General features: G+C 41.2%; 1 long non-coding RNA gene across 2 annotated transcripts in view; it reads right to left on the reverse strand.

Annotated features, from left to right (window-relative positions):
* LOC144582455 (uncharacterized) overlaps positions 1-18,855 on the reverse strand; it is a 206,358-nt gene extending 187,503 nt beyond the window's left edge. Inside the window, exons 1-2 of one of the 2 annotated variants that reach the window (XR_013535117.1) lie at positions 18,684-18,855; positions 8,022-8,200 (exon numbers count right to left, since the gene is read on the reverse strand). This is a non-coding gene — a long non-coding RNA (uncharacterized LOC144582455). The remainder of the gene's footprint in view (positions 1-8,021; positions 8,201-18,683) is intronic. The other variant, XR_013535118.1, reaches the window with a different exon arrangement.

Consider the following 18,855-nt stretch of genomic DNA (forward strand, 5'->3'; position numbering starts at 1 on the left):
TTACGTGGGTCATCTCTTTCAAAGGCAGGCTATTAAGCCCAGGAGTCAGAGGACAATTGAATTTGATGTGACCAACTCAGCTTGCTTTCCACTCTCTAGCAAGATGCTCAAAGAGAACATGATGAAGCGCTACTCAAGTTACAGAGCTTAGATGTGCTTTGTCTTTTCATTTCTCAAGACGGATCTAAAGTCACAAAAAGGTGTCCTGTGTTCTGTAATCCTCATCTCACAGAATCGTCACATGAACAACACCATGTCAGCAAACATCTAATCATAGGATACAGAATTTGGCTGGTCTTTCCCACTGGTTCCTGGGAGGAAACCTCTAAATCCTTGGGATTTCTTAAGTAATAGGCATGTCTTTGTTATTTATGAGGGGTGTATTGGACCTCCTTAGTTTGCACTAAGGAGGCGCTTCATGGAGGACCCTCAATGTAGTTTCAAGATGGGGTATCATGCTGCAAAAACCAACCACATTATTAGAAAGCTGGAGATTTGAGCCATATGATATCGGTCCAATTTTTTGAGAGAAAATTGGAGCTGAAGATTGAGTACAATTATGTAGACAATGATTCAGTCAAACATGCCTACATAATGAAAGCCTAATAAAAATAATCTGGACACCCGAGGCTTAAGTGAGCTTCCCTGGTTGGTAATTATACATTGATGTGTTAGAATAGGATAATGTGTCCTGAGGACTTGTAAGTTTACCATTTGGGTAAACTTACCTACCAGACATCACTCTATGTATCTCTTCATTTGACTATTACTCATTTGTTTCCTTTATTATAAAACTGTGACAGTAAGCATAGTGATGTTCTTAGTTCTGTGACACATTCGAGCAAATTATCAGAAATGGCCTAGGAACCCCAAGCTTGCAGCTGGTGTCTGAAGTGAATTTTGTCTTGCATAGCACTTTGTCCTTCACTTGAAAATTTGACTTAACTTCAGATAGTTACAGTCAGAATTACACTGCACAGCCCAAATTTTATGCAATTTATCTAAGATCTTTTGAGTGCTAAATGGGGCAGAAGTTTACGTGAGCCTTCCTTGCTCTAACTACAAGTGCTTTTTACTTCCCCTTGCTGAATTTTGGGCTATTCCAGGAAAGGTTCAGGCTAGTTTCAGGGAAAAGTCTGGTAAAAGCTGGCTTAAGATCTCCAAGAATATTATAAGGTATGTAATGTTTCCAAAAAAATAAAATTTGGTTCAATAACTAATTCATCCATAAAGACAGCATGCAGATACAATTATGCCTGAATTTGTTCTTAAACTCCTGTAGCCTAAAAGTTAATCTAGAGAACTTTGCTGATACTTCTCTAAAATTAAATATTGAGCCAGCTCAACTTCTTACTTACAGCATCACTACCATTGTATTTTGAGGTTTTCACAGATTCACTGATTTTTGTTTCACTTTCTTTAGCAAAAGAGCATGAAGTACATCTTCTCTTTCACATTAATCTCAAATGTCCAGAAAAAATAATATATTTTCATTTCTCTATAATTGACTTCATGTTTCTCATAACTACCTGCCTTATGGGGTGTGTGTGTGTGTGTGTGTGTGTGTGTAGCATTTTATTTTGGGGAGGAGAGTATAAATGATTTATATAGATTTTTAAGTCCCCTTTTTTTGAAGTATAATATATATACAGAAATATGTATAAGTCATATGTGCCGAGCTGGGTGAATTTTCCCAAAGTAAACACACCTGTATAACCAGCCCTCAGATCAAGAAATAGAGCATGACCAAGCACCCTAGGAGCTCCCATGGCACCCTATCTTGGTAAAGGTGGTAGAGGGTGATATAGACTTTCATATCTGCATTCAGAGTCCTTGGTTGTGGTCTCTGGGACAGAGACCATCAGCGACCATCTGTGGCCAGCATAACTGAGCAGCACCCGTCAGCTCTGGTTGGTGCTGTGAACCCTTACCTCCCCAGGAATACTGCAGTGATTCTCCTGTGATTGTGGCTCATGTGGTCACTTGGCAGCCCTCCAGGACAGAATCCACACTCCATCACAGTGACACCCTCTGGAAGGATCCTCCACTATTTTCCCAACTATTTCTCCTTTCCCTCTTTGAGAAGGGGAGTTAGGTGGGGTAGAAACACTTACGTTTCAGCCATGCCATACCCAAACTCAAGCTCTTTCTCCTTCTGACTAACAACGCAGTGCCATGAAAACTGCTTATATAGGACCACCCAGATTGGGGCCAGGGTGTTCTTGGAAGCCGCTGCTTGTCTTGAGACAGAAGACTACCAGGACTCATTTTATCTCCCAGTCCAAATTGGAAACCTGCCAAAACCAAAACTGCAAGTGGCAGGAAAGCAACCTTTCACTACCCATCAGCATGAGACACGTCCACTGTGCAATGACAGTTTACAAATGCCATGGCAATGCCCAGAAGTTGCCACCCATTTCTATGGCAACACCCAGAAGTTACTCCCCATTTTCTAGTGATTTCTGAATAACCTGTTCCTTAATTTGCATGTCATTAAAAGTGGGCATAAATACTATCACCAGCATCCCATGCGGCTACTCTCTGTGCACTGCATATGGACTAACCCTGCCATCACAGAGCTGTAATACAGCTGTTTTAATATAGGTCCTTTCCTCCACGACAAGCACTCTCTTGAATACTTTTGTGAGTGATGCCTGCCCTTTATCAGTCTTACAGAAACAATTAGGTACTCCTGTCTACTTCCCTCTGTTTTTGCTTAATACCTGTTGGTGATGGCCATATGCAAAGACAGAGGCTTGCACTGTCCATCCAGTGTAATGTGGAAGCATGCTGCACACCCAGCTTAGGGTGAGCTTAGGAAAACCTGGCCCCGCCACAAGATCTAACCTCAGCTCAGAACAGATCTCAGATACCTGACCTATTACTCTCTCCATTTCCTTTCCATCTTTTAACCTTGATCTTATGGGCCAAGAAGGATGAGTCTTCAAATTTCCTTTATTCCATATCATACCCTTCCATCCAGGACATTAACTCGCCTACCGGAGCTTCTTTTGCCTTCACTTGGTTTATCTGTCTTCCATCCTAGTGGCCATAAACAAAAAGAGTATCCTCACTACCTTGGAAATATATTGGTAAGAGTCCTCCAAAGTTAGGAAATACTTTCTGGCCCAACAAAACCTGATTTTCCAGATTCTGGCCTTGTAGGAGGGATAAGAGAGACATTATATTTAATGTCAAGACTTGAATATTATTTTTTTCTCTTTAAATATCTTCTGTAATAATCCTAATCCTAATTTCATCACTCCATTTTTCTCCTCTGAAACCAAAGAAATAAAAAATAAAATTGCTTTAGAAAGAAGGAAAAGTCAGAGACACAGAAATATATAATTGAAAAGCATATCCACATAGTTTAAAATATCAACCCTCCAAAAAATGCATTTATGTAAAATCTACAATGAGTGATTTCAGCTAATATGCCTGCATGTACATAGTACCACGCTTGGTAACTAATGAAGTCTAAATCAAGTCTAGAAGCACTGTGCTGAGGAACTCTGAAAACAAAAGGGGGTAATAATGTCTTGCATGTATATGGTTATACACAGTTTTTAAACTGTAGTGTTTTATAGTTTATGAGACACTTTTGAACACTTGCCTTATTTTAACCTCACAGGACCCCTGTGGGATATGTTTTACCATTTTCATTTGGAGACCTAGAGTAATTCAAGTCCTTGCGACCCACATAGAGCTATAATGTGAGAACAAAAACAGTGCATTCTAAACATGTCTTGCTTGTGGTTCTAAAGGTAGAAATGAAATGGGTATTTGGGACGAACTTTCTTGTTTTTCCAAAGACATATTTTTATCAAGTTGTTTCAGTTGTTCAGGTCATAACAAGCACAAGCCCACTCCATGTGCCCTGAAGAAGCACTCAGCAGGGAAGTAAGCTAAATGCCAACTGTGCATGCCTGAAGGAAGTGCATTTAGCCCTACTTAGGAAAACATAAAAGTTCACCATCTTCCCAACTTCTCAGTAGAGTGCTCCCTTTGAGACTATTGTGATGTGCACTGAGATTGTGTTTTCTAGACAGGGATCAGAGTCAGGGGTTATAGATTTCCCATGCTGAAGGCCATTAAAAGCTTCAACTCTCAGAGTGGGACACAGAGAGTTCCCCAGAGAAGGAACAAGTTGTTGAATTCTACAAAAAGGGTATCCTGGTATTTTATTTTGTTTCTCTTTTCTGCATTGCAATTCCCTTGTATTATCAAGAGTCAATGAGGTCTGTTGAGTTCAAAAACTACATGTTACTTGTTCTTGGGAAATCATCTTTTGTTCAATGCTTTGGGAAAACAGACCAGAGATGACAATTATGAAGTAGAAAAGGGGTCACAGACTTGCAGGAAGAGATAGACAGAGAGGACTGAGCTTCCATCTGGATCAGGAGATACTGAAGGCACAAGTGGACCCACAGAACATTCCAGTACTCCTCAGCATTCCCAGAAACACACTAGCAACCATAGGGGGCTCAGACTTGGGGCCCCTAGACAGTAAAGGGGGCAATATTGCTTGGATCTGTGTCTCCAACAAATCTCATGTCAAATTGTAATCCCCAGTGTTGAAGGAGAGACCTAATAGGAGGTGACTAGATGATGGAAGCAGAGTTCCCATGAATGGGTTAGCACCATCCCCTTGGTGCTGCTCTTATGAAAGTGAGTAAATTATCATGAGATCTGGTTGTTTAAAAGTGTATGGCACCTCCCCCCTTCTCTCTCAGTCCTGCTTCTACCATGTAAAAACCTGCTTCCACTTTGCCTTCCACCATGAGTAAAAGCTCCCTGAGGCTTCCCCAGAGGCAGAAGCCACTATGCTTCCTGTATAGTCTGCCCAACTATATGAGCCAATTAAGCCTCTTTTCTTTATAAATTACCCAGTCTCAGGTATTTCTTTATAACAATACAAGAACTTACTAATACAGAAAATTGGTACCAAAGAATAGAGCATTGCTCTAAAGATACCTGAAAATATGGAAGATTTGGAATTGAGTAACCAGCAGAGGTTGGAAGAGTGTGGAGAGCTCAAAAGACAGGAAGGTGAGAGAATGTTTGGAACTTCCGAGAGACTTGTAAAGTTGTCATTACAATGCTAATAGTGATATGAACAATAGAGTCCAGGCTGAGGAGGTCTCAGATAGAGATGAGGAACCCATTGGGAACGGGAGCAAGTCACTTTTGTTATACATTAGCAAAGAGGTTGGCTGTATTGTGCCCCCACCCTAGGGATCTGTGGAAATTTGAATTGAGAATGAGGATTTAGAGTAACTGGTGGAAGAAATTTCTAAGCACCAAAGTGTTCAAGGTTTGGCCTTGCTGCTTCTAACAGCCTATCTCATATGCATGAGCAAACAAATGACCTAAAACTGGAACTTACATTTTAAAGGGAAATAAAGACTAAGTTTGGAAAACTTACAGCCTAGACATGTGATAGAAAAGAAAAGCCCATTTTCAAGGGACAAATTCAAGTGGGCTGCAGAAATTTGCATAGGAATAAAGAAGCCACACAGAGTTCCCATGGGGCACTTTCTAGTGGATCTGTGAGAAGAGGGCCACCATCCTCCAGAACCCAGAGTGGTAGATCCATTAGAAGCTTGCACCATGCATCTGGAAAAGGCACAGGCACTCAATGCCAACCCATGAGACAGTAGCCACAGGGGCTGAACCCTGCAAAGCCACAGGGGCAGAGATACCCAAAGCTTTGAGACTCCTCCCTCTGCACCAGTATGCCCTGGGTGTGAGACATGGAGTTAAGGGAGATTATTTTGGAGCTTTAAGATTTAATGACTGCCCTGCAGGGTTTCAGATGTGTGGGCCCTGCAGCCCCTTTCTTTTGGCTGATTTCTCCCTTTGGGAACAGGAGTATACCAATGCCTATACCTTCACTGTATCTTAGAAGTAACTAATTTTTTATCTTACAGGCTCATAGGCAGAAATGACTTGTCTCAGATGAGACTTTGGACTTTAAAGTTTTAATTTAATGCTAGAATGAGATGAGACTTTGGACTTTAAAGTTTTGATTTAATGCTAGAATGAGTTAAGACTTTGGGGGACTGCTAAGAAGGGTGATTGTATTTTGCAATGTGAGAAGGACATAAGATTCAGAGGGGCAGGGGGTGGAATTCAATGGTTTGGATCTGTGGCCCCACCAAATCTCATGTCAAATTGTAAACCCTGGTGGGAGGTGATTGGAACATGGGGGCAGAGTTCTCATGAATAACTTGACACTCTCCCCTCAGTGCTGTTCTCATGAGAGTGGGTGAGTTATCACGAGATCTGGTTGTTGAAAAGTGTATGGCACCTTCCCCTTCTCTCTGTTGGTCCCACTCCTGCCATGTAAGACGCCTCATCCCACTTTATCTTCTACCTTGAGTAAAAGCTCCCTGAAGCCTCCCTGGAAGCAGAAGCTGCTATGCCTCCTGTACAGTCTGCAGAACTGTGAGCCAATTAAACCTCTTTTATTTATAAATGACCTAGTCTTGGGTATTTCTGTATAGCAATGCAAGAACTGACTCATTCAAGGAGGGTCCTTTAATGCAGGCTTGGGTTATAACTACAAATAACAAAAAGGATTCCGGTGTCTGCGTCTGTGCCTCTATCTACCCTTCCTACCTATGTGCCAAAGAGGAAGGAGGGCAACTCTGAAAATAAAAAGCTCAGGGTCAATATTTCATTTTAGCACAAGAAAAGAGATTAATACTATGGATGTAAGGAAAGCAAGAGCCTGGAATCTAGAACCCACTTAGATCCCAGCCATGTCCTTACCAGCTTGGTAACCTCAGATGGGCCACTCAGTCTGGCTGACGGTCAATTCTCTAATCTGTGAAACGAGTATACCAATGCTACTTCATAGGTAGCTTTGTCAAGATTAAATGAGATAATTTAGAAAAAGTACTTAGCAGGGTGACTTGTTGCCTGGCTCTTAATAAGTATTTCATGAGTTCAATTCTGTGCCAAGAATCAAGTATTGCTCACCAGCTAATTGGCCATTGTTCTTCAAATTTATTTTAAGAAAAATGAAAACTTCAAGTTTATTAGAATTAAAATGCTCTGACTCTTTGTGTTTTGGAATTATAAAAGATATTGTTTCTCAAAATGATGGTGGTGAGAGGGGTTAGAGGGGACCCTCTGTTTGCCTTAGGGCCAGCTTCCAGCCCTTAGCAAGTGGTATTTGCATTAGTCTGGTGGTAAATCCATCCAGGATGCTAAATAAACAACTGCTGTCCTTCAGTTGGTTATTCAATTACATCGGATATGTGACCTGCTGTCTGGAAACCCTGGGCTACCAAGGACGAAGCAGTCTCTGTGAGGTTATTTAAAGGAAATCTTTGTTCACTGCCCCAAATGCCTTTGTCTCATTATTTTTTGAAGTCTGACATGCTCTCTTCAAATCCCAAAGGCTTTCTATGTTCAAGAGCTCCTTATCTATTGTAATGCAAATGTCCCTGGGAAAAAATAATAATTCTTCATCCGCTAATATTTCAAGGAGAACCATAGCAACAAATCCTAACAATTTCTTGGAAGCTCAGATCTAGGAGAGGTATATGTAAGATAGAGAGGAAGGGGTTGGGGGAAGAGTGAGTTATCTCTAAAAGTGGAGGTAGGGCCTGGCACGGTGGCTCCGCCTATAATCCCAGCACTTTGGGAGGCCGAGGTGGGCAGATCACAAGGTCAGGAGTTCAAGACCAGCCTGGCCAATATACAAAAAACTTAGCCAGGCATAGGGGTGCATGCCTGTAATCCCAGTTACTTGGGAGGTTGAGAGAGGAGAATTGCTTGATCCTGGGAGGCAGAGGTTGCAGTGAGCCAAGATTATACCACTGCACTCCAGCCTAGGTGACAGAGTGAGATTCTGTCTCAAAAAACAAAAAAATAAATAAATAAATAAAGTGGAGGTTAATAAGAAGGATGGGTTTTAGAAGTAGATAAGCTAGCTTCAGATTCCCAGGGAGCCAACCTCTAAAGCATGATTTCTATACCTTAATTTGTAAAGCAGGAAAAACAATATTTACCTTACTAGGGTGGTTTTAAAGATTCCAAGAGACAACATGAAGACTGCCTGTTGGCCTATGCATTCAAAGGAAGTGGTGACCATTAACTCCACCTCCAGGCTGTAAGTTCTGAAGGATCAGCATTCAAGATCCCATCTACCATTTGCTCACTGTGACCCTGGCCATTGCTTGGCTTCCACCTGTATAAAATGGGGGGGGACAAAAGTACTTTTCTACTCATTCAAAATGTAATACATGAGGCACAGCTTATTAATTTCTAGGTAGAAAACAATATAGTTACTCAGGTCAATTGAATGTCAATGCTAATTTAAAGAAAATTATAATCTATTGATAATGAGTGAACAGTTTAAATTTGAAGCAGGATTAGTCAGAATAACAATGTATTTTCGTCAGAAATAAATTTGTCTGTAGTCATTAAACTATTCTTTCTGATAGCTACATAGCACTGAAAATGACTGCTGAAGAAATTTGACATGTAATAAAAAGGAAAATGAAAAAGTGAGAGTGGATGTAAAAGGCTCCTTTTCCCAGTTTTCAGACCGCAGGCTGCCCCCTGCTGAGAGGCCCAGCCGTTCAGTTCATTTCTTAGTGAAGTGCCTTTTTTGGGATCAGCCACAAGATGTCAGCCTAAGCTTAGCCGTTTGTGCATTTTTCCGTTCCTCCAACCCGTTTCTTCCCTTCCATTTCATATCCTCCTTGGGCTCTGAGCAAATGAATAATCTTTTGGATGGTGGGCACTAAGTAAATAACAATGGAGTAACTTGAGCATCCACAGGGCCTCTGCTGATAGCAGCTTCCACAAAGTCTGAGGAAGAGAGCCCCCTTTCCTTTCCATTGCAGTCCCCAAGCCTGGGAAGCCACTGTCCTCTCTCAGGCCAAGTGTAGCTATGTGTTGGCCCTGCCTACACAGGGACAAAAACTCCAGAATCTGTGACCCTCAGGAGAGAATGCTGTAACCCTGTCTCCCAGGAAGGTGATGAGGGTGATTTCCGGTTGGCTCAGCAGCCCTGGGAACCTTCGAGGGTGAACACTGCTTTCTCACTTGCAACCTGTCTTCTCCAATACATCAGCATTTGAGGACAAGTTACCTCACCTGGGTATGAGATGCCTGTAGTAGCTCTAATAATCATGTTCTCACCACATTGGTGAAGGCAAAACAGGGCGGGTTTTCTTTCCCCATGGAATTTTGTAAAGGCAAAAAAAATATTTTCCAGATACCCTCCTACACACACTTGTTGTCAGTGTAGCAAACATACAGTGACAATTCACTGGCCAGAAATCAGTCGCCTGCCTGTCCCTGAAACAGTCAGCAGTAAGAGGAGTAGGGATGCCATAACTGGCTTAGATTAGTGAGATCCATCTCTTGGGCCTGGGGAGGGTCCACCTTCCTTAAGCACATGGCTCTTGCCAGAGATCAATACTCCTGGAGCTGAATTCCAGGACCTAAAGTGATGAACCAGAACTCAGGACACAGCCCCATCTTGCAGGGGCTGAGTGAACACAGGTCCAATCATGGCTGCCCAGGGAGATTTGCAGTGGGCTAGTTTTGCTAAAGAAAGGAGAGGAAACCACCAACTAAACTACCTGCCCTTTGCTGGAGGAAGAGGAGGAGGAGGAGGAGGAGGAGGAGGAGGAGGAGGAGGAGGAGGAGGAGGAGGAGGAAGAAAAATAGAGAAATGCTGCTGTGACTGACAGAGCAGGTGCAGCGTCATCTCAGACAAACACCACTACCTTAAGTTCCAGCTCCCAATCTAGCCTCATGCATTTCAATGAAATCACTTATGTTCTAACTACAAGTAGACGGAAAGAGCAGACAGTAAAACACAGGTAAGACAGCTTGGGCACTGAAGGAAGTAGGCAGAAAGTCTCCTGAGCAACTACCAAACTTCACCCTCATACAATGGGCCCCAGTAAAACCGTGGGCCTTCATAAGCACATTCCTTTCCCTTCACGTGCACTAAGATAGGGAAACTAAAAGCAGACTAGAGAGAGATACCTGCAGCTGCAGAAAGATGTATGGGCACAGACACACAACTCTCCCTCCCAGGTAAGCACAACAAAGGGACACAGAAGCAGTCCCAGTCTCTGATAAACAGTCCCGCCCTGAATCCTTAAAAACTCTAAGTCTGTAAGAGAACTTGTGGCTCTGACCTAACTCAGCCAGCAGCCGCTCCCAGGTTTATTCAAAATAAAGTTGTCACTGTTGACTGTAAAGTCACCTTTGTGCTTCTCTCTTCTTTCTTTAATTCTTATGGTGACTATATTGCCTCTGGCATCAAGAGGCCTGGGGGCAGTGCAGTAGCTCTGGGTTCTGGGACCTGCTCTGTTCAGGCTGTCTGAGAACTTCTCTGCCCTCTGGGTCTGTCTACTTCAGAGAAATGCAGCCAGCTCCAGGAGAGACAGCATTAGAACCAGCCTGGGCTACGGGCCTTCCATGGAAACAGGAAGCCTTAAGCCCATGCTTATGCTTCTCACTGTGCCACTGGGCCACCAGAGTCATGAGAGCTAGTACTTTCCAACCAAAGGGACTTCTATGCCCACTTTCTAGAACCCCTCTTGCAGCTGACCTATGGGGATAAAACACACACACGTGAACGTAGTACATCTTGAGAAAAGGGGCCTGGGAGGAACACAAACAGAAAGGCCACTCCTGTTCATGCCTATAAAATAGGATACAAGTTGATTTGTCATCTATTAGACAGGACTGTGTAATAAAGGTATTCATGTGTGCAAGGCTGTGATCTGCAACGACTCTGGGGGAAGGAGGAAGAGAAAGAAATGAGATGTGACTTTGGGTTGTATGTGCAATGCTTTTTCTTTTCAAAATCAGGTTTTTTTTGCAGAAAGAAGCATTCCATCTGTCCGTATGTTGATGCCCCATGAACAGTTATCACAGCCTTGATGCATCCCCTACTAGGGGCTCAAGGCCTCAGGAACACTAAACACCACAAAGGACCAGGCCTCCTCTTGACACACACTGGGAATCAACCCAGTTGTCATTTCCATGGGTGTGGAAGAAAACTAATGACTTAAGACTTGAATCATAAGTGGGCCAGCTTCCACTGGCAAAGGTAGATCAGTGGGTGAGAAACTCAGGTACATTCACATCAACTGCATCCTCTAACAGGAATGAGTCAAAACTATGGGCCACCCTTGGTTTCAGACTTGCTTTTAGTCCACAGCTTGTGCAAAAGAGAATTTGGCAGCAATGTGAAATGTCACAATTTGAAGGAGTCTGTGCCAGGGCTGGACAATATACTTTCCTGTTCTACTCACTGCCCCAACATTCTCCTGCTACTTCCAAAGAGGGAAATTTAAGGATAAGGGCTTCGTGAGCCAGGCTGATAGCTATGGACATGGAAGGAGAGGGAAGGGCCAGGTTCTCTCACTGGGACACATACTGTGGTGTGTAAAAGCATGGACCCTAAGCCAGAATAGTCCAGTCCAATGCCCTGCATCATTTCTCCTATTCTTGGGACCTCTGGCAAGCTCCCTGGATACTTCTGTAGCTCAGTCTTACCCTTAAGGCTAACATTAGTACCTGCCCCTGGGTTTTGACAAGGTTAAAATCACAAAAGATTCAGAAGACTGCATGGTACAGTGAGTGCTCAGTAAATGTTTGTTTTTACTCTTATTTTTACTATGATTTACCAGCTATTCTAATTTTGAGCAAGAGGGTTTCTCTGAGTCTTAGGGGTCTCAACCTTCCTCAAAACAATGCAGGACACAAGAGCCCCCAACCTGGGGCTTAGCCTGATTCTTGGCTTCACCCAGGAAAGAATGTAAGGGTAAGCTGGCAGTGTTAGACAGCAACTTCATTGTGGGAGCCTATAGCAACAGAGGCCTGCTCCTTACAGAGCAAAGTTAACCCATAGACAGTGTGCCTAGAGTAGCAGCTTATGGTAACATCAACAGAAAGAGACCTGTGGCTGAACAAGCTGAGTTTGTTAATCATTGAAATAAGGGAAAACACCATGAAGAACTATGGTGTCTCTCAGTAAGAGCATGTTGAAGAAGACAGTGTAAGATGTGGGACAAGGTAGAGTCTTGTCTTCATCAGCTCTAGCTGCCATGTAACAAAGTACTCTAGCCTGGTGGCTTATAAACAACAGTAATTTATTTCTCATAGTTCTGGAAGCTGGGAGGTCTAAGGTCACACTGCTAGCATGGTTGGGGTCCAGTGAGGATCTTTTTCTGAGTTGCAGAATGCCAATTTCTTGCTGTTTCCTTGCATGGCAAAAAAAGAGCGAGAGAGCTCTCTGGGGTCCCTATTATAAAAACACTGATTCCATTTGTGAGAGCTCCACCTTCATTCTTAAACACTTTTGTAGGCCCCATCTCCTACTACAGTCACCTTGGGGGTTAGAATTTCAACATATGAATTTGGGGGAATGTAAACATTCAGTCCTTACCAGCACTTTAGGGGAAGTTTTAGGGAACTGGACTTCTGCTGTGAAGTAGAGGCCATCAGGAAGTGGTGTTAACTCTATAACTGAATATCTTTAAAAATTGTATCTAAAATTGGGGAAGAAGTAAGATTAAAAGCTGTGATCGGTGAATAAGCCACTGTTACACATATTAGCCAGGAGTGAGGGGTGTTTGGTCATTTGGACAGTTTAGATAATGTTAATGTTTATGTCTGCATTCAGACATGACTGTGGAGTGGTCTTTTTGTCTTGATCCATCACAATCGTAGAGCGGCTTTTTCTGATGCTGGTACTCCGTGAAATTGTTTATACTCAGCAAGAGAATATTAGGACCTACCTGTGAGTGCCCGTTTTACTCCTGGCAACACTAAGGTCTAACAGTGCTAGACCAGTTCCCAAATATGAAGGGTTGCTTCTCTCTTTCTTTATACCCTCTTTCGGCCAAAGCAAACTAGTCAGGTATCAGGATGTATATCATTGATCTCCACCATTGCTGAGATGTTGCTAATCTGGTGTTTGTCCAGAGCTCACTGACTGCAGGCCAATTAGGGCTTTAATTCATGGTCTTGTAGCAGTCTGGACTCTGTTTCTAAAGCATTTAAAAGTCATGAACTAACCTAAAAATCATACCTTCTATAACACCGTCTTTATCTTTGGGCAGAAGACATATCTGGGTGAGGGCAAATAAGTTACCCCACTGGAATTATTTAATTTCTGAGAGAAGCCTATAATTCTAGGCCAAATTTAAGTTTCTGATTGGATACACAGCCTCATAATTTTTAGTTTTCCTTTTTCAGTATGAATCACATAAAATCAAAATAAAATCACAGTTATCTTGGCTAGAAGGCTTGGATGGTTGTGAATAGTTCCCAAAAGGCTGGTAATTATTGGGTCCTCTTTCTTCCAATAAAAGTTAAATAAATAAATAAAATAAAATACAAATAAAAAATTTTTAAAAAGATGGTTACTGAGTTCAGAGTGAAGCAGTGATCAAGGCAGACCTCTTAAGGGTAAGGCAGTAATATTTCATAGATGTCACATGACTGTCAATAAAAGAATCTGTGTAGGATAAGAAACTATTAACTGTAGTAGAGATCCTAGAACTAAATCAATAGAAGTTTTCATACGTTTTGCTATTGCTATTATAGATCTTAAACAAGGTGGCTATAGCTTGGCTAGTAGTGCTAATGAGACTGAAATAAGCAATAGGTCCCTAAGGATTCCCACATAATTGGGTCAGCACTTATTGAGAATTTTTATAAACAAAAAGTTAAAAGGGATTTGTGAATCTAGAATCTTGGAGAAAAATCTATTAATCGTTATTGTTTCTGTGTTTATGCTTAAGAAGGAACATATTTCTTTTCACTTGAAAAGTATACAATTACTAAAAGTTAATTCTAATAACACTTTTTACTAATATAAAATTAAGATCAGCTCCCTTCTGAATTTGACAGATTTGGAGAATTTTTTGTATGTTTTTAAATCCCAAAGTTGAAGGACTCCAGTGACAGTTTTGAGTTATTTAAAATATGAAGAGTTTCAACAAACCTCATTGTTCCAATTTTCCTTTATTTTATAGGGTGAAAGAGCAAAATTATTCTGAATTTTGGAAAGGTTAAAAAATCATTTAAAAAGGCAGGATATAAATCATAACTAAAGTCAGATAATTTCAGGCAATGTTATAAATGCATTGTATATAAAAGAATTAGTATATAACTATGCTAATTAAAAATAAATTAAGAAAAGTAATCATAAAATTTCTTAAAAGCTGATTTATGAGCATTAAAAAAAGCACCAAAATTTAACAGAATAATTAAATCACAAGAAAGGTCTACAATCTAAGCATTAAATATACCAGTCATTTTCTATAAAAATGACTCATTTAATGTTTTTCCTGTTTTACATCATTTTTGTAATAATTTAGAGTAAAGGACATGTATTTAGGCATGCAGAGGCAAATATAAAAATAAGTAATATTTAAAACTTTTACCTATAGCTTTTTAAAAAGCTAACTTACCAGTATATAAATAATACATACATACAATGGAGACAATGAATCCAAGCTGGAAAACACTCTTCAGGATATTATCCAGGAGAATTTCCCCAACCTAGCAAGGCAGGCCAACATTCAAGTCCAGGAAATACAGAGAGCACCACAAAGATATTCCTCAAGAAGAGCAACCCCAAGGCATATAATTGCCACATTCACCAGGGTTGAAATGAAGGAAAAAATGCTAAGGGCAGCAAGAGAGAAAGGTCAGGTCACTCACAAAGGGAAGCCTATCATTCTCATAGCAGATCTCAACAGAAATCCTACAAGCCAGAAGAGAGTGGGGGCCAATATTCAATATCCTTAAAGAAAAGAACATTCAACCTAGAATTCCTAGAATTTCATATCCAGCCAAACTAAGCTTTACAAGCAAAGAAGAAATAAAATCCTTTATGAACAAGTGATTGCTAAGAAATTTTGTCACCACCAGGCCTGCCTTAACAAGAGCTCCTGAAAAAGCACTAAACATAGAAAGGAACAACCAGTACCAGCCACTCCAAAAATGTACCAAATGGTAAAGACCATCGACACAATGAAGAAACTGCATCAACAGGAAAAACAACCAGCTAGCATCAAAATGGCAGGATCAAATTCATACATAACAATATTAACCTGAAATGTAGATGGGTTAAATGCCCCAATTAAAAGACACATACTGGCAAATTGGATAAAAAGTCAAAACCCATCGGTGTGCTGTATCCAGAAAACCCATCTCATGTGCAAAGACACACATAGGCTCAAAATACAGGGATGGAGAAAGATTTACCAAGCAAATAGAGAGCAAAAAAAAGAGCAGGAGTTGCAGTCCTAGTCTCTGATAAAATAGACTTTAAACCAACAAAGATCAAAAGAGGCAAAGAAGGGCATTACATGATGGTAAAAGGGTCAATGCAACAAGAAGAGTTAATGATCCTAAATATAAATCCACTCAATACAGGAGCACCCAGATACATGAAGCAAGTTCTTAATGACCCACAAAGACTTAGACCCCCATGCAATAATAGTAGGAGACTTTAACACTCCACTGTCACTATTAGACAAATCAACGAGACAGAAAATTAACAAGGATATCCAGGACTTGAACTCAGATTTGGACCAAGCAAATCTAATAAACATCTACAGAACTCTCCACCCCAAATCCACAGAATATACATTCTTCTCAGCACCATATTGTACCTACTCTAAAATTGACCACATAATTGGAAGTAAATCACTCCTCAGCAAATGCAAAAGAATGGAAATCATAACAAACAGTCTCTCAGTCCACAGTGCAATCAAATTAGAACTCAGTGATTAAGAAACTAACTCAGAACCACACAACTGACTCTTGAATGTTGACTGTATAAACAATGAAATGAAGGCAGAAATAAAGATGTTCTTTGAAACCAATGAAAATGAATACACAACACACCAGAATCTCTGGGACACATTTAAAGCAAGGTCTAGAGGGAAATTTAGAGCAATAAATGCCCACATGAGAAGCAAGGAAAGATCTAAAATCAACACCCTATCATCAAAATTGAAACAGCTAGAGGAGCAAGATAAAAAAAAAAAAAAAAAAGCTAGCAGAAGACAAGAAATAACTAAGATCAGAGCAGAACTGAAGGAGATAGAGATACAAATAATCCTTCAAAACATCAATAAATCCAGGAGCTGGTTTTTTGAAAAGATGAATGAAATAGACTGCTAGCCAGATGAATAAAAAAGAAAAGAAAGATCAAATAGATGCAATAAAAAATGATAAAGGGGATATCACCACCGATTCCACAGAAATATAAACTACCATCAGAGATTACTACAAACAACTCTATGCACATAAACCAGTAAACCTGGAAGAAATGGATAAATTCCTGGACACTTGTACCTTCCCAAGCCTAAACCAGTCAGAAGTTGAAACCCTGAATAGACCAATAACCAGGGCTGAAGTTGAGATAGCAATTAATAGCCTATCAACCAAAAAAAGCCCAGGTCCAGATGGGTTCACAGCTGAATTCCACCAGATTTACAAAGAGGAGCTGGTACCACTCCTTCTGAAACTATTCCAAACAATACAAAAAGAGGGAATCGCTCCCAAATCATTTTATGAGACCAATATCATCCTGATACCAAAATATGGCAGAGACTCAACCAAAAAAAAAAAACTTCAGGCCAATATTCATGATGAACATAGATGTAAAAGACTTCAATAAAATAGTGGCAAAAAAAGACTTCAATAAAATAGTGGCAAACTGACTGCAGCAGCACATCAAACAGCTAATCCATCATGATTAAGTAGGATTCATCCCAGGGATGCAAGGCTGGTTCAACATATGCAAGTCTATAAACGTAATTCACCACGTAAACAGAACCAAAGACAAAAACCACATGATTATCTTAGTAGATGCAGAGAAGGCCTTCAACAAAATTCAACAGCCATTTATGTTAAAAACTCTCAATAAACTAGGTATCAATGGAACATATCTCAAAATTATAAAAGCTATTTATGACAAACCCACAGCTTATCTCATATTGAATGGGCAAAAACTGAAAGCATTCCCTTTGAAATCTGGCATTAGACAAGGATGCCCTCTCTCACCACTCCTATTCAATATAGTACTGGAAGTTCTAGCCAGAGCAATCAGGCAAGAAAAACAAATAAAGGATATTCAATTAGGAAAGGAGGAGGTCAAGTTGTCTATTTGCAGACGACATGATTGTATATTTAGAAGACCCCATCGTTTCAGCCCAAAATCTCCTGCAACTGATAAGCAACTTCAGCAAAGTTTTACGATACAAAATCAATGTGCAGAAATCACAAGCATTCCTATATACCAATAGCAGACTTAAAGAGAGCCAAATCAAGAGAGAACTCCCATTTACAATTGCTACAAACAGAATAAAATACAACTAACAGGATGTAAAGGACTTCTTCAAGAACTACAAACCACTGCTCAAGGAAATAAGAGAAGATACAGATGGAAGAATATACCATGCTCATGGTTAGGAAGAATCAATATTGTGAAAATGGCCATACTGCCCAAAGTAATTTATAGAGTCAATGCTATCCCCATCAAGCTACCAATGACCCTCTTCACAGAACTGGAAAAAACCACCTTAAACTTCATATGGAACCAAAAGAGAGCCCTCATAGCCAGACAATTCTAAGCAAAAAGAACAAAGCTGGAGGCGTCATGCTACCTGACTTCAATGATGAGCAATGCCATTTATCTTCATTGGGCTCTGCTGTCTTCAGAGATTCTCCATTTTACATTCACTTTCCAATATTTCAGAGTCACAGCATCTGTTTCTTCTAGGGGTTAAGAGTGGCCAGCAAAATACCTTCTCGTGAAGGTGTTTTGTACACCTTCCTGGGGGCCAGATAAATTCTGCCAAGACACCAGCCATGATTTTGAGGCTTCTCTCCCAAGCAGGCTCTTCTGCCTCTCTGCAAGAATGTGCAAACTACAGCATGTTTGTGGCAGCCTCACATATTGATCCTAGAGCACTTATGTCCTCCTCACTGTCATCTTCAAAATGACCTTGCTGTGAAGCTTTGTTACCTCTGATAGGATGCATTTCTCATCCATATAATGATTCAGAAAATGCAAGCAGTGTATTCATCACAGTCATCTGGACTTCCAGACTGACAGGACACACAGGAAAGGACTGACAGGTAGACCAAAGATGCTGGGTAGAGAAGCTGGTGCCAGGATAAATTTTTGAAATTGAGTAGAGGATGTAAAACCCTTGCAGCCAGGAACTGAGAAAGCTGTGGTTGGGACATGGGGAGAGGGAAGCTGTAGACTATAGACTGCAATCAGAGCCTGAGACTCAGGGCAGGTTGCAGGTGAGAGGGTGGAGAGAATTTCCTTGGAAAAGGACCATAGGAAATAAGTCTCCATGAAAGGGCCCTCGAGCAGAAGCCAGAACACAATCACCATGTCTTCACCCCATCCCTTCATGCCCAGCCTCCCCCTGCCAGGCTCACTCCCTGGCAACCTGGCTTTTATAAATCCCCTCTGCCTGGCCAGTCACCAGCTCCACTCCAGGTGTGTCACAATCTGACCCTTGTGACCTCTTGCTCCCCCACCCCCACTTGTGATTACATCACCTGAAGCTCATTTCAAGTGGCCTCTGATCCAGAGACACTAACCCAGCAACAGCCCTTGACTCCCTCCACCCTTGCTTCCCTCTCACCCATCTCACCTCTATCTGTTCAGTTGAGCCAGAGGTCCCACCTTCTTGGGAGAAATTAATTGAGGCACATTTCCAGGCCAGAGGGGTGAGCTGGGTCTGAGGAGCCAAGCAGAAAGTCTTCTCAAAATCACTATGTGGGGAAGGATCAGAGACTTGCTGCTGCCCTTGCTGTTCTGACTCT

Source organism: Callithrix jacchus, chromosome 5 (genome assembly GCF_049354715.1).
Source record: "Callithrix jacchus isolate 240 chromosome 5, calJac240_pri, whole genome shotgun sequence".
Classification (NCBI taxonomy): Eukaryota; Metazoa; Chordata; class Mammalia; order Primates; family Cebidae; genus Callithrix; species Callithrix jacchus.